Below are 12505 nucleotides of genomic sequence, written 5' to 3'. Positions count from 1 at the left end.
AGAGTGCATGCAGGGGAAGGGGGAGAGGGGGAGAGAAAGGGAGAGAGAGAATCCCAAGCCAAATCTGTGCTGAGTGCAGAGCCCTACTCGGGGCTTGATCCCATGACCCATGAGATCATGACCTGAGCCCAAACCAACAGTCTGATGCTCCACCGATGGAGCCACCCAGGTGCACCGACATGAACTCTTTAGTAGTTCCTTTAGTAATAACTCAAATCTCTAATAAGATTACTATTAGTTGGGGCACCTGGGTGGCTCAGTCGGTTAAGTGACCGACTCTGTTTGGGACTCTTTCTCCCTTTCCCTCTGCCCCTCCCCTCCTGCTCTCCATCTCTCTCTAAAATAAATAAATAAATCTTTTATTTATGTATTTTTTAAAGATTTTATTTATTTATTTGCCAGAAAGAGAGAGGGAGAGCACAAGCAGGGAGAGCGGCAGGCAGAGGGAGAGGCAGGCTCCCCGCTGAGCAGGGAGACCTATGAGGGACTCAATCCCAGGACCCTGGGATCATGATCTGAGCCGAAGGCAGACGCCCAACCAACCTAGCCACCCAGGTGTCCTTAAATAAATCTTTTTAAAAAAAGATTACGTTAGTTAACAAGCATAAATTCTCAAATGCTTTATAGGATGTCTGCACAGTAAATTCAAGGGTTAATAACAGATAGCCCCAACTGGTGATAGGCATCCCTACCAGTAATGGCTAATTCATCTCTGACCTGAGGGAGTTGATACAAAGAGTCAAACCACAGCACCTACGGGAAAGCACAAAGGTGTTCTTTGTGCAGGTTATGGGAAAGTCCACTGAGGTAATCTTACGTACTACCTGGTTGCTGTAATTCTGGAAACAAGTGTCTATGATCTGCAAGACGGATACCTCCTGTTCTGCAAGGGTGGATGCAGGCTGTCAGATGTTAGAAAATCAAGAACTTTATGAGCATGTTGCTTGTTGGCATTCAAACGCCAGGCATTTCTCCTGTTGCTTCCACACACCCTCCCTACAGAAGTGGCCCATAAATGACAGAGCCAAGTCACAGAACAGATCCTGTCTCTAGTTCAATGCTGCAAACATAGATTAAGTCATATCTTGGAATTCTTCCATCGAGAAAACTTACAAGAAGCAAAGCAACTTTTCAAAGCATAACAAAATAAACATTTACTCCATGACTTACTGAACTTGGCACATGGAAAATATTCACTTCCAGTAAAGTTAGTGAGTTAACAAAGACACCAACTTCACCTTCCTGGTTGCCCAAGGCCATCAGAATGCTCTGGGAGGCTAACCTTGCTTGTATTCCTAATCCCACCGCTAAATCTATTATTAGAGGCAAAGTGTGTAACCTTCAGCGCTTCAGCAGGACAATGCTGCTGGCTATCATCACATTTCTTAGGATAAATATTTGATAATTAAATATGCCCTTTTAATATAAACACTGTTTTGATAGTACACACTGGAAAACTATGAAGCATGTAAATAAATTGAAAATGTCAGTTTGGGATGAGGTGTGAAAACTTGTGAGTCATTTCAAGAGATTTCCCTAAATTGAGGAGATTTGTGGGAGGGGACTGTGGGCATTGGAAATTTCAAATAAGAGATTTAATTCAACAGGAATTTAGTGAGGACCTGGTGCCAGCCCTGTAATTAAACTTTCCCAGCTGTACTAAAGGAGCAGGAGCTTGGGTCTTCAGGGAAATGGTTGGGGAACAGCCCCAGGTGGCGTAGGATGTGCCAAATAAGTGAAAATACAGAATACAATGTAGGGGCTGGCCTCAGAAGGGATTCTGCTAAACTAGGGAGGCACAGAAGGTTTCCAGGAAGTGGCACATTTAAAGCTGGATCCTTAAGAAAGGTAAGGTCTGGGAAAATTTTATTTTATTTTTATTAAAATTTTATTTATTTGACAGAGACACAGCGAGAGAGGGAACACAAGCAGGGGGAGTGGGAGAGGGAGAAGCAGGCTTCCCACGGAGCAGGGAGCCCGATGCGGGGCTCGATCCCAGGACTCTGGGATCATGACCTGAGCCGAAGGCAGACGCTTAACAACTGAGCCACCCAGGCGCGCCAGGTCTGGGAAAATTTTAAAGAGGAGAACAGAATTACACATGAACATAAAAGCACGGTCTAAGGCAAGAAGATGGGAATGCAATAAGATCCCTCTGTATAGTGTCTGACCATAATCACAGCATTTGTTCTTTCCAGCCAATATGCCCTCGCAATAATACTTTCCATGCTCTGCTGATCTGGTTACCACGAAAGGCTCTAGCACAAAATGCATTTATTCAAAATAAATATGGAGAATTATTTAAGGCCATGCAGCTTTTCTCTACCTCTCTCTCTCTTTTTTTCCTTTCTTTTTTTTTTTTTTTTAAAGTAGTAAAACTACCCTTTACTGAGTATTTCCTTATATGCCAAGCAATGGAGTTAAGCACTTTATGTGTGTTATTTCATTTAATGGGACTTCGGCACGGCACTTTACCTAGAATTCAAACTTAAGCCTGTCTGATTCCAGGCCCTTCACTCTGTCATTTACCAAGACTCATGTTGCCTGGACTCTCTCTGGGGTTTTCAAAGCATTCTTATGGGCCCGGTGATTCACCCTAATGATTCTGAGATGTGATGTTTCAGAGGACAGCTTTCACTGTATCTTCTAACTGCATTTCCGATCTGTTCAGAGAAGCATCATTTGGGCAAATTATATTACATGGCCCACTCAGAGTGAACAATTTAAAGACCAGTGTTTACATATCACGTCAGCAGCACGTAGTTGAAAGGATTATCTCGACAAGTCGAGGGAGCATCAGTGGTAGTAACGTTCCTCTACTTTCATAAATTTAGGGGAGGTAAGACCTGAGGGCTGAGAACACCTGACATGAGAGGTAGAGCAAAAAGTAGCATGTGACCTTTCCTCTGGCCACTCTGTTGCTTTTATTCTAGATAGTTCTGTTGCCTGGGACCGAGCCCGGCCTCTCTGAGGTCGGCACTGGCCCCTGACAAAGCTGCTGAGACCCCAAGTGTCAGAGGGGCTGCCTCTAGGTCTCCCTCTTTCTCTGTCTCTCCCAAACGTAGACTATACAGTTCTAGAGACTTTTAAACCTCAGTTTTAATATTAAAAAATATTGATCTTTAGAAATTAATTATAAAAACACACAAACTCAAACATAAGACAGCATTATGGAAAACCTTAGAGTCACATATTTTCAGGCGATTTTCTGAACTAAACCAATCAATCTGAGGTTTTCTTCCTGACTCTAAAATGAAAACGCTGAAGTCTGCTATGAACAGATTTTTTTAAAGAAAACTACATTTTACCATGATTGCTTTGTCCCACTTGTCATCTTTTCAATCCTTCATTATGTTAACTTCAGGGGTCGGCACTAGGACCCAAGTTTTCCCCACAGCCATGTTAAAATCACCACTGCAACTCTTCAATCTCCAGATCAAGTATTTTTTGTCCTAGTTTTGCTCCCATTACACCTGCTTTGGTACATGATGTTAAGCAAGTAAGTTTTAACTTCCTTTTGATGCAGCAATACTAGATGAGCCTAAAGTGAAAATGGAAACTTACACAATGAACCTAATACTAACCACATTTAACTGTGAGAGAAAAACAAGACAAACATTTTTAAAAATTAATTCTGACGTGCTTTTGGATAGATGAGTTCAAAATATACTGGAAACTAAATGCAATAGGAAATTTTAGGATAAAAGCCAAAACCCTAGTCTACTAGACATTCACTTTGTGAAACTAATAATGTAATGGAACTCACTGATGGCTACTCAGAAATAATAACAAACAAAAAAGTCTATTCAGGAAAAAAAATTAAAATAAATATGTGAATCAGAGAAGCAACTGAAAATGGACTCTTAGACCTTCCCTTGTTGCCTTCTTTTTTTTTTTTTTAGAGAGAGAGATCGTGAGAGCGAGTGTTGGGGGGCAGAGAGAGAATCTCAAGCAGACTCCGCGCTCAGCGTGGAGCCTAATGCAGGGCTGGATCTCATGACCCTGAGGATCATGACCTGAGCCGAAATCACGAGTCAGACGCTTACCTGACGGAGCCACCCAGGTGCCCCGATATTGGCATTTTTAAAAGGGACTTCCATTCAGTAGGTGGCCTCTTCATTTTGTGGTTTCCTTTGGTTGTGTCAATATAACATCGTATGTCAACTATACTTCAATATTAAAAATTTTAAATTCGAACAAAAGGGGGGCTCCCAGTCTCTCTCTTGTTTCTCCTACTCCTGGAGAGAAAGTAAATGTGGTAAAACCCATTTGCCTTAGTAATCCACTTTCTGAGGGTCATGAGATCCAGCCCTGAGTTGGGCTCCACGCTGAGTGTGGAGGCTGCTTTAGAGTCTCTCTCTGCCCCTCCCGCGCCCCACTCACTCTCACTCTCTCTGCTTCTCCACCCGCTCGAGCGTTCTCTCTCAAAATAAATAAATAAAATATTTTTTAAAAAAGCCAATATCGTGGCAAGAGGCACACCTGAAACTAGCACTGTGGGACTGTCGACAGGGAGTTAATGGACCGTAAGCCACACTCAGCAAAAGAGCACAGATTAGGCGGTAGTGGGCAGGGGCCAAGAGAAGGAAAAAGACTTGGGAAGCTGAGAGGGGAGCTACAAAAATACCCACTTTTATGTTAACTACACTGGAATTTTTTTTAAAAAGATGAACATTTGCATATTTCAAATATGTCACTAGTATGTGTTCTGTCAGTGAAAGCAAAAATTTTCTGACCTGCATTTTGCCAGACTACTCTCAGCCTTTGCAACAGGATTAGAAGACGCAGTCCAAGGGGCCTGGGTGGCTCCGTCAGTTAAGCGTCTGCCTTCGGCTCAGGTCATGATCCCAGGGGCCTGGGATTGAGTCCCACATCGGGCTCCCTGCTCTGCGGGGAGCCTGCTTCTCCCTCCCTCTCTGCCCCTGCTCGTGTGCTCTCTCTCTCTCAGATAAATAAAATCTTAAAAAAAAAAAAAAGACGTAATTCAAGTTTATGGTTTTGCACTGTTAAATAGTGCTGTTTCATTATTTTTACTTTTTTTTTTTCCCCAGAAAGGGATATGAGGTAGTAGTGCCTCATGACCAGATCAAATGGTGGTAATACATAACAGTGGTTATTTGGAAATAACCTAGAACAAAGAGTGCTTTCTCCTTTTCTAGCCGTGTGTGTGTGTGTGTGTGTGTGTGTGTGTGTGTGTGTGTATGGTTGTTCATCATTGCTTTTAAAAAGGAGACAACTTCTCTGAGAAGCAAGTCCCTGCTTACCATTAGTAAATGCCACTCTAAAACGTATTTACCAAAAGAATTTTATTTCCCCAGCTATATTCTGTTCAAGAACATCAAAGGGCAGAAAGCATAAGGAAAAAATTATGACACCCCATCCATGCAACGGAAGATATATTCCACATATATGTATATACGGACTAATCATAAATAACTTCTGCCATCTAACTCATTTTCTCCTTTTTGTTTTTCACTGGAAGGCCCAGAAAGAAGAGGAAAGTAACACAAAGTCATTAACTTTATTGCAATCTAGTCTTTCTTGTTTCAGAGCCACCACAACATTTTTAGATTTAATTTTACTGGTAAATAAAACACTTCTAAAGTTCAATAACAAGTTAATGGTCCAAGTTTGGTTTTTTCCCCTCTTTCTCTTTAAGCCATATTGACCTTTATAGAAGCAAAAGAACAACATTTGACATTTCGCGGAAAATAAAGAAACATAATTTAGCAATTTTTAACCAATCGCCTCACGTTACAGCTTTAGAGTTGCTCAACTCTTTCCAGACACAAATGTCTCACAAGTATGCTTCATATTCTTTTAAAATCACAAGTAAATAAACAAAATTTTAATTAGATGAGCCTGTATCGCATATTTGGCTTACGTCATCCTCTCCTCTCTGGGAAAAAAAAAAATCCATTGAAACAAAAAAAAGAAACACAAGACGCAGATGACACTGGGCATGAAAGCCTTGCTTTTGTCTCAAATCCTGTGCTGCATTTCTGACCCGCAGCTCAAGAAAGCCTGAACTGCAGGTCCTGACTTGGTGAGACAGATTTCTGGCCCAATCTCACACCATGAGGAAGAAACACACCCATGAGCTTGGGGGCTGACATTCTTTTGACCTGCCCTATGTTTTCATCTGCCTACGTGGCCTATTCCTCCACTTGGAATAAAAATAGTCTGTTGCCTCCATCTCAGCCATTGGCACCACTTCTATTTTGGGCAAAGATTTCCAATAGTCGGGTAGATGGCTGGGCACGTTCAAGGAGCAAGTCAGGAAGGAGAACTGAGCATTCCCATGGTCTGGTTCTTCAGCCCTTCTACTTCTGCTTTTGATGGCTCGTTCTTACTTACAACTGAGGAATAGGAACACATTGCCCCACACCCCCCCTTTCTATGCTTCCTTTGTCTCTTCTGTCTCCCCTAGCATCTCATTCCCTTCAGCACGGACATACTGCAGCTTGCCAAGGACAGCAGAGGAGCTCTGGCCCATCTGACACCCACCATGTGCCTTTTCCCCACCTATCAAGAGTAACTGGATCTGTGTCTGCTCTGGGGCTACAGAGCTGAGCCAGGGGAACTGAGGTGCTTTGCACTCATCCAGAACAGGCTCAGAATGGCCAGCATCTCCCTCTTCCCCTCTCGGACCAGCCACGGACTGGAGGTCACTTGAGGGGATGGATCACCCTGAGGCCACACTGGAAGCTGGGGTCTGTTCCAGATTATGTTCAGAAAAGAGGTCCAAGAATTCTTAAAACTCTGATTTTTTAAAAATGTGCGGTAGAAAGAATTCGTAAAAGAGCCGGAAACGTTCCTTTTCCCTGATCCCCATGGACGATGAGGGAAGGCTCTAGCTGATGATGAAGCCTTCAGGGTGTGCCTACTAGGTAAGCCAGAAGTCCAACGCTGGCAGCCCCAGCGCTGCCGCCGACAGGTTTTGACTGGCGCGTGCAGTACTTAGAGGTTGTCTTTAAATTGTTGCCAACATTAACAAATTAGGAGCTTTCACATAAATATCTGGTTTCTGGCTTCTCTAGAAAATCAGAAGATCTGGCTGACACTGGATCTGCTTCCTGTCTAGCGAATGCTTAAATGAAGCCAGGTAGCTGCTGCCCCTTTAGACAAGGCATTCTGGCTCTTGACCACGGGGGCCAGCCTGGTCTGCGTTTAGCCCCCTGGCGACATGGGAGTGGACACCTTCTGGTGTAAGCATTCTAAGGACCTGAGTGAGAACCTGGTATAAGTAGGATGTTCTTTGCATAGATACTTGGCAGGATTCGGCTCATGCTCTTCTCTCACTATTTTCCAACCCCTTTCTACTTGCCTCTGAGCTGCCCCACTGTGCTGCAGAGACACGGGTGGGCCAAGCAAAGGCAAGATGCCACCACTCTTTGATGTCCTTGTGTCTGGGACTTCAGTTGCTGCTTTGGCTGGAAAAGGCTTGTTAGTGAGGAAGATCTATAACTCATATCATTGAGCCAACTCTGCATCCATAAAAAGATATAGTTACGCCAAGGGAGAGAGTTTCTAAAGGGCAAAAGGAGGAGCGTGCATGATTTTATTTTATTTCTTAACACGGGCCCAAAATTGGGCTGCAGAGTTGATAAACAGAAGGCATGATGTCTGAAGTCAAGATAACGAGAGCTCTAAAACATTTCTTTGTTTCAGCCTGACACAACGGAGCTTGCGTTTCGACTGCACATTCAGGACGGTTGCCAGCTCTCTGCTAGCTGTTGGTGACCCGCAGCAGGAAAAGTGCCGCGGGGCTAGGTGCGAAGTTGGTAACACGGAGGCAAAAGATAACGAGGGGCAGTTTTCAAAGTGCTCCAGGGCCTCCAGCGGCGAGGCACCCGTGGACTGCACAGCAGTGGTGCAGCTCTGAAAACACACGCAATCCACTCTTGGCTGGCTTCAGGAATCCAGCTACCCATTTGGGATTCCTCCCAGCACCTGCCATTATTCACTGCTACTGGGAATGTGCACCGGCTTTCTGAAACAGCCCAGGTCTGGACGTTGCATTGTTTCTTTTCACCCTTTCTGAATTGGGAAATTCACATGTCTCCTAACACAGAAAAAGCCCCCGCCAAACAGTCTGAGGTGGGTTTTTTGGTTTTGTTTGTTGTTTTCAGTGCAGAGCTGGGTCCTGGTGTGGGGAAGGCTTGCTCTCTCAGGGGATAAACCATTAGCTAGTCAATTTTAGGATTACTGACAGAGCCCCAGATCTGTGAGAATGATCAAGAAGGACAAACAATGAGGAGAACAGCGGGAGACAATAGAAAACAGATGTTGAATAGGAAAGAAGGACGATAAGCCATTACAGCTGATGAAAGAGAGATGGTGATGGGAAGGGAAAGAAGGGAACTGCCAGGGATTTCGGAGGGGTCCAAACAGTGCTGGGTTCAGGGCTCCCTCTGAGGTACCTCCTCCAGGCCCTTAGGATTAGATAAGCTTCTTCTGCTTCAGCGTGCAGTGTCCTAAACCCCAGAGTGCCTGGAATTCAACTCAGTAGGCCATCCGCGCTGAAAGAGAGGCTACTACGTGGGGCACGTGGGAGGGTCACGTCGGGGCCCCTGGTCTCAAGAAGACTACACTCTGGATTACAATTTTATTCAGTACATTTATGGTCAATTCCTTTCAGGCTGCTCGGGGCTCACAGTGTCAGCCAGTGACAGTGGGCGGGGCAGGAGCACCCATGATTAGGTTCTTGTTCCAGCAAAAGAAACTCCCTGGTGGCTGTCTTTGAACTTGTCTTTATGGATGGAACACAAGAGGCCAGGAGTCAAATTTGTGATGGTTATGGTATCTACAACAGGATGATTTTCTGAAGAAGTTTTTTTAAAAGTTCTTTAAATTGTTTTAATAGATCCCATAATAATGTGGCACAAAGGTTTTGCTCCTGTCACCTCTCCCCAACCCCACCCTTACCCCAGGGCCTTCTCAGTGCTGTTTCCTTTTATTCTCCCACATAAACTTCATTCTATCTAGACAAAGGTAACCATGCTCTCTCCCATCTTGTTCCTCTGCCCATCCTTTTATCTGAAGAACTTGAAAAGATTTCCCTGGCCTCCAAACTCATCCAAATTTGGTATATTCTGCAGCCCAGCTCTAGGACCACATCTTTCACAAGGCCATCTCTGGCTTTTCTAGACCTTTCTATGCACTTCTTCAATTATTATTATTATTGCAAGAATTATTGCAAATAATACTAGACAACAACCACCACCATCACAATAAGAGCAGCTAATATTTTCTGAGCATTTTTTCAGCTCCATACACTTGGCCATGCTTCACGTATATTATGTTATTCATTTTACTCAATCCTCCCAAGAGTGCTAAGGTAGGTATTACTTTTATCCACATTTTTCAGAAAGAGAGAAACTGAGGCTTGAGAAAAATTAAGTAAGTTTCCCAATGATATCGGGTAAGTGATAGGGAATTCTTGTTAGTATTGTCAATTTATTTATTTATTTTTAAATATTTTATTTATTTGAGAGAGAGAGAGAGAGAGAGAGACAGAGGGGAGGGGGAGAGAGAAGGGGGGGAGGGGCAGAGGGAGAGGAAGACTCTCCACCAAGCTGGGAGCCTGACATGGGACTAAATCCCAGGACCCTGGGATCATGATCTGAGCTGAAGGCAGACAGTTAACTGACTGAGCCACCCAGGCGCCCCAGTATCATCAATATGGCATGTAATTATGAAGTAATCATTTACATCCTTTGCTATTTATTGCACAGTTATTCAAATATTTTAAATGTACTGATTAGGAAAGGGGTTTTAGTAAAAAGCAAAATTAGAGTTTCACTTATAAAAAAAAAATGTGTTCTTCAGTTACTCCTATGATTGTTATTTCAGGGTCTGACAAACTCCTGAGATATCTGAGATGGAACAGAGAGAAGCTTGGTGTGCACCTATCAATGAAGAAAAAAGAGTGATGTCCCAGAAGACCACTGGGATATTACCTGGGACCAGTGGTTGTTTGTTGGAAATCCAGGTTTAGTTCCCTTAATGGCCTGTTACTCTAGAGCTCATCTCACTCTCTCAGGCCACCCTTTTCAATTTGAAACAAAAGAATAGCAGAATAGGACACGTGTACTGGTAAAAGTTATAAAAAGAATGAATGGCAAAAGCGATGTCTCTTAAAACTTTCTGGTCTCTCTACATAGAGCATTATTCAGTTTTACAAAGCTTTGTAATAGAATCATAAATTTCCAGAGTTAGGCAAGATGCTGTCTGATTCCATTCATTTATAGATGAAGAAATTCCATCCTCCTGATTTGGTCAAAGTCACACAATTATTTAGTGACATTTTTGTGCTTCCTAATTCCTAGTTCAAAGCTTTGTTTATGGGTCATCATGACCCATATATACAACTCATTTCACAGGCAAATCCATACATGTCTGTTTATATCTGGGCTATAGAGTCATAAACTTCTTGTTTATTTCTTTTTTGTGATGGTGATCTTCAAAGACAGTCTTATCGCAAATGAAAAGAAAAAAGAAAAGTAGAAAAATTCGTCACTCAGCCAGTCAACTGCTCAACCTTAGATTCCTTCTCCGATAAGATGAAGTAGTTGATTCAAGGTCACTAAGTCAGCGAGAATGTGATAGTATGATAAAAATACTTTCAGTGCCCATGAATTACCCAAGTTGTAGGAAAAGGGGCAAAAAAGGCGTCATGGAAGATAGTAATCCAGAGGAGCAGGAAACAAAGAAGGTTAGGCAGGGGCTGGTGAATGTTATGAATGGAAGAAGGGAATTATAAGGAGTATAACTGGGTACCAGTAGAGAGAAATACAGGATCTCTCAGAATTCTGGATGTCAAGAATGAGAGACCCTTTCCCTAGGTCTTCAGAAGAAGTTAAATGTAAAAGAAAGAACAGAATTGGAATGAGTCCTATGGATAGGAGGGGTAGTAGTAGCAGCCAGGGAGGATTCTTGGAAAATTCAGAGGGATGAGCATAGTAGTAAGTATAGAGTGACAGTACTAGCCTCTTTCTCTCAGGTCTACAAAGGGAGATAGGAGATAACAGTGTTAGTGAGCAGATCAGGGATATATACATGATTTTGCTAATTTACACTGATTAATGAACCCATTTGGTGATTCAAATAGAGCCAGACTTCAACCAGATTTTATATTTGGTTTCTATTCACTTTTGCATTAAAAATGTGTGTTCCGTGTTGGAGGAGAAGAGAACAGATGAAATTAAGTATCAAAGACTAGAGAAATGTGGTTTTGTTTGGTAGAGATGACCTTTCTGTTTCTCTGACTCTACTTTTCCTAATAAAATATTTGATTTACGTGGTTTAGAGGCATTAAAAAAAAAAAACCATGTGGACTCTGTCCAAAGAATAAAGTACTAAATTATAGTGTACTAAGAGAAACCTACCAGTTGCAAAACACTGTGGCTTTTATCATTTATATATAAATAACAACATATTGAAGCACTGGAAAAAAAGATAAAATGAGGATTTTACAAGCACATCTTGTAGAACACATAAAAATTTGGTGATAAATACAGCAAGTCCAGAAAATTTGCAGCAAGGAGGCACCCATTCTTCAAGATATCTCTTGTACTTGCAGATCACATCTATATTATGCTCTTCTAACATTTTTCTGATTATTTATTTAATAATTTATTTTTGAAGTGGAGCTCATGGGTAAAGAACAGAATGGAGAAGGGGTTCTAGTAGATAATCCACAGTCAACTATTATAGTCAACAGGAACTTGTCAATATTCATTTACTTGTAGCATATTACTGAAGATTGCAAGAATGGAGAAGGGGTTCTAGTAGATAATCCACAGTCAACTATTATAGTCAACAGGACCTTGTCAATATTCATTTACTTGTAGCATATTACTGAAGATTGCATACATATAAAATCATATTGGCACTTACGAGAGACATCCAAATTGGCACTTATGAGAGACACCCAAACACTTTATCTTAGGCCAGTATGTTTTTGGAAATAAAACATAATTCTCAAAAGTATCTCATAGGAATACAATATGATACTGAAAACTTCCATAGGGATGACTACTTAAATTTGTTTGAAGCATAAACATTTCTAAAAGATGCTGAGAAATGTAAGCGTATTATTGTTAAGATTACAAAAATTATTATGAATTAACTTATTACTAAGGCAGTATTGTTAAAATAGAATAACAAAGAAGCAGATTACTCATGGGCTCAGCAATGCCAGACCAAATTTTCATACTTGGGATGAGCACTGAAAAGAGAGGTATCCCTGTACAACCTCCCTTTTATTTTTACAGCGATTCTTCATGAAAGTGGATACATGAGTGGATACAAGAGTTTTACAACTCTTATAAAATTTATTTAGTTAGATTATAGCCCCTCCAACTCATTGTAATAGCTCAGGTTACCCCCTGAACTGTTCTTCTCCTAGGCTTTGAAGGGGAAAAGTACTTGAGGGCTTTTTTAGGTATATTTATTCAATAGGCTGCCTATGAATATTCATTCAAAAAAGAAAAAAATTCCT

The 12505-nt window shown here is 41.9% G+C and overlaps 1 protein-coding gene and 1 long non-coding RNA gene across 2 annotated transcripts in view; one reads left to right on the top strand and one right to left on the bottom strand.

Annotated features, from left to right (window-relative positions):
• The window catches only part of LOC145722652 (adhesion G-protein coupled receptor V1-like), a 181851-nt gene that overhangs the window by 34665 nt on the left and 134681 nt on the right, over positions 1-12505 (bottom strand). The window lies entirely within an intron of this gene.
• Positions 6537-10216, top strand: LOC115940035 (uncharacterized). Its single transcript, XR_014147067.1, has 3 exons — positions 6537-6890; positions 7672-8100; positions 9856-10216. It is a non-coding gene; the product is annotated as an uncharacterized LOC115940035 (long non-coding RNA).

Source organism: Leptonychotes weddellii, chromosome 7 (assembly GCF_054177405.1).
Source record: "Leptonychotes weddellii isolate Sample4059 chromosome 7, ASM5417740v2, whole genome shotgun sequence".
NCBI classification, from domain to species: Eukaryota; Metazoa; Chordata; class Mammalia; order Carnivora; family Phocidae; genus Leptonychotes; species Leptonychotes weddellii.
This window is presented reverse-complemented; position numbering and strand designations above follow the sequence as displayed.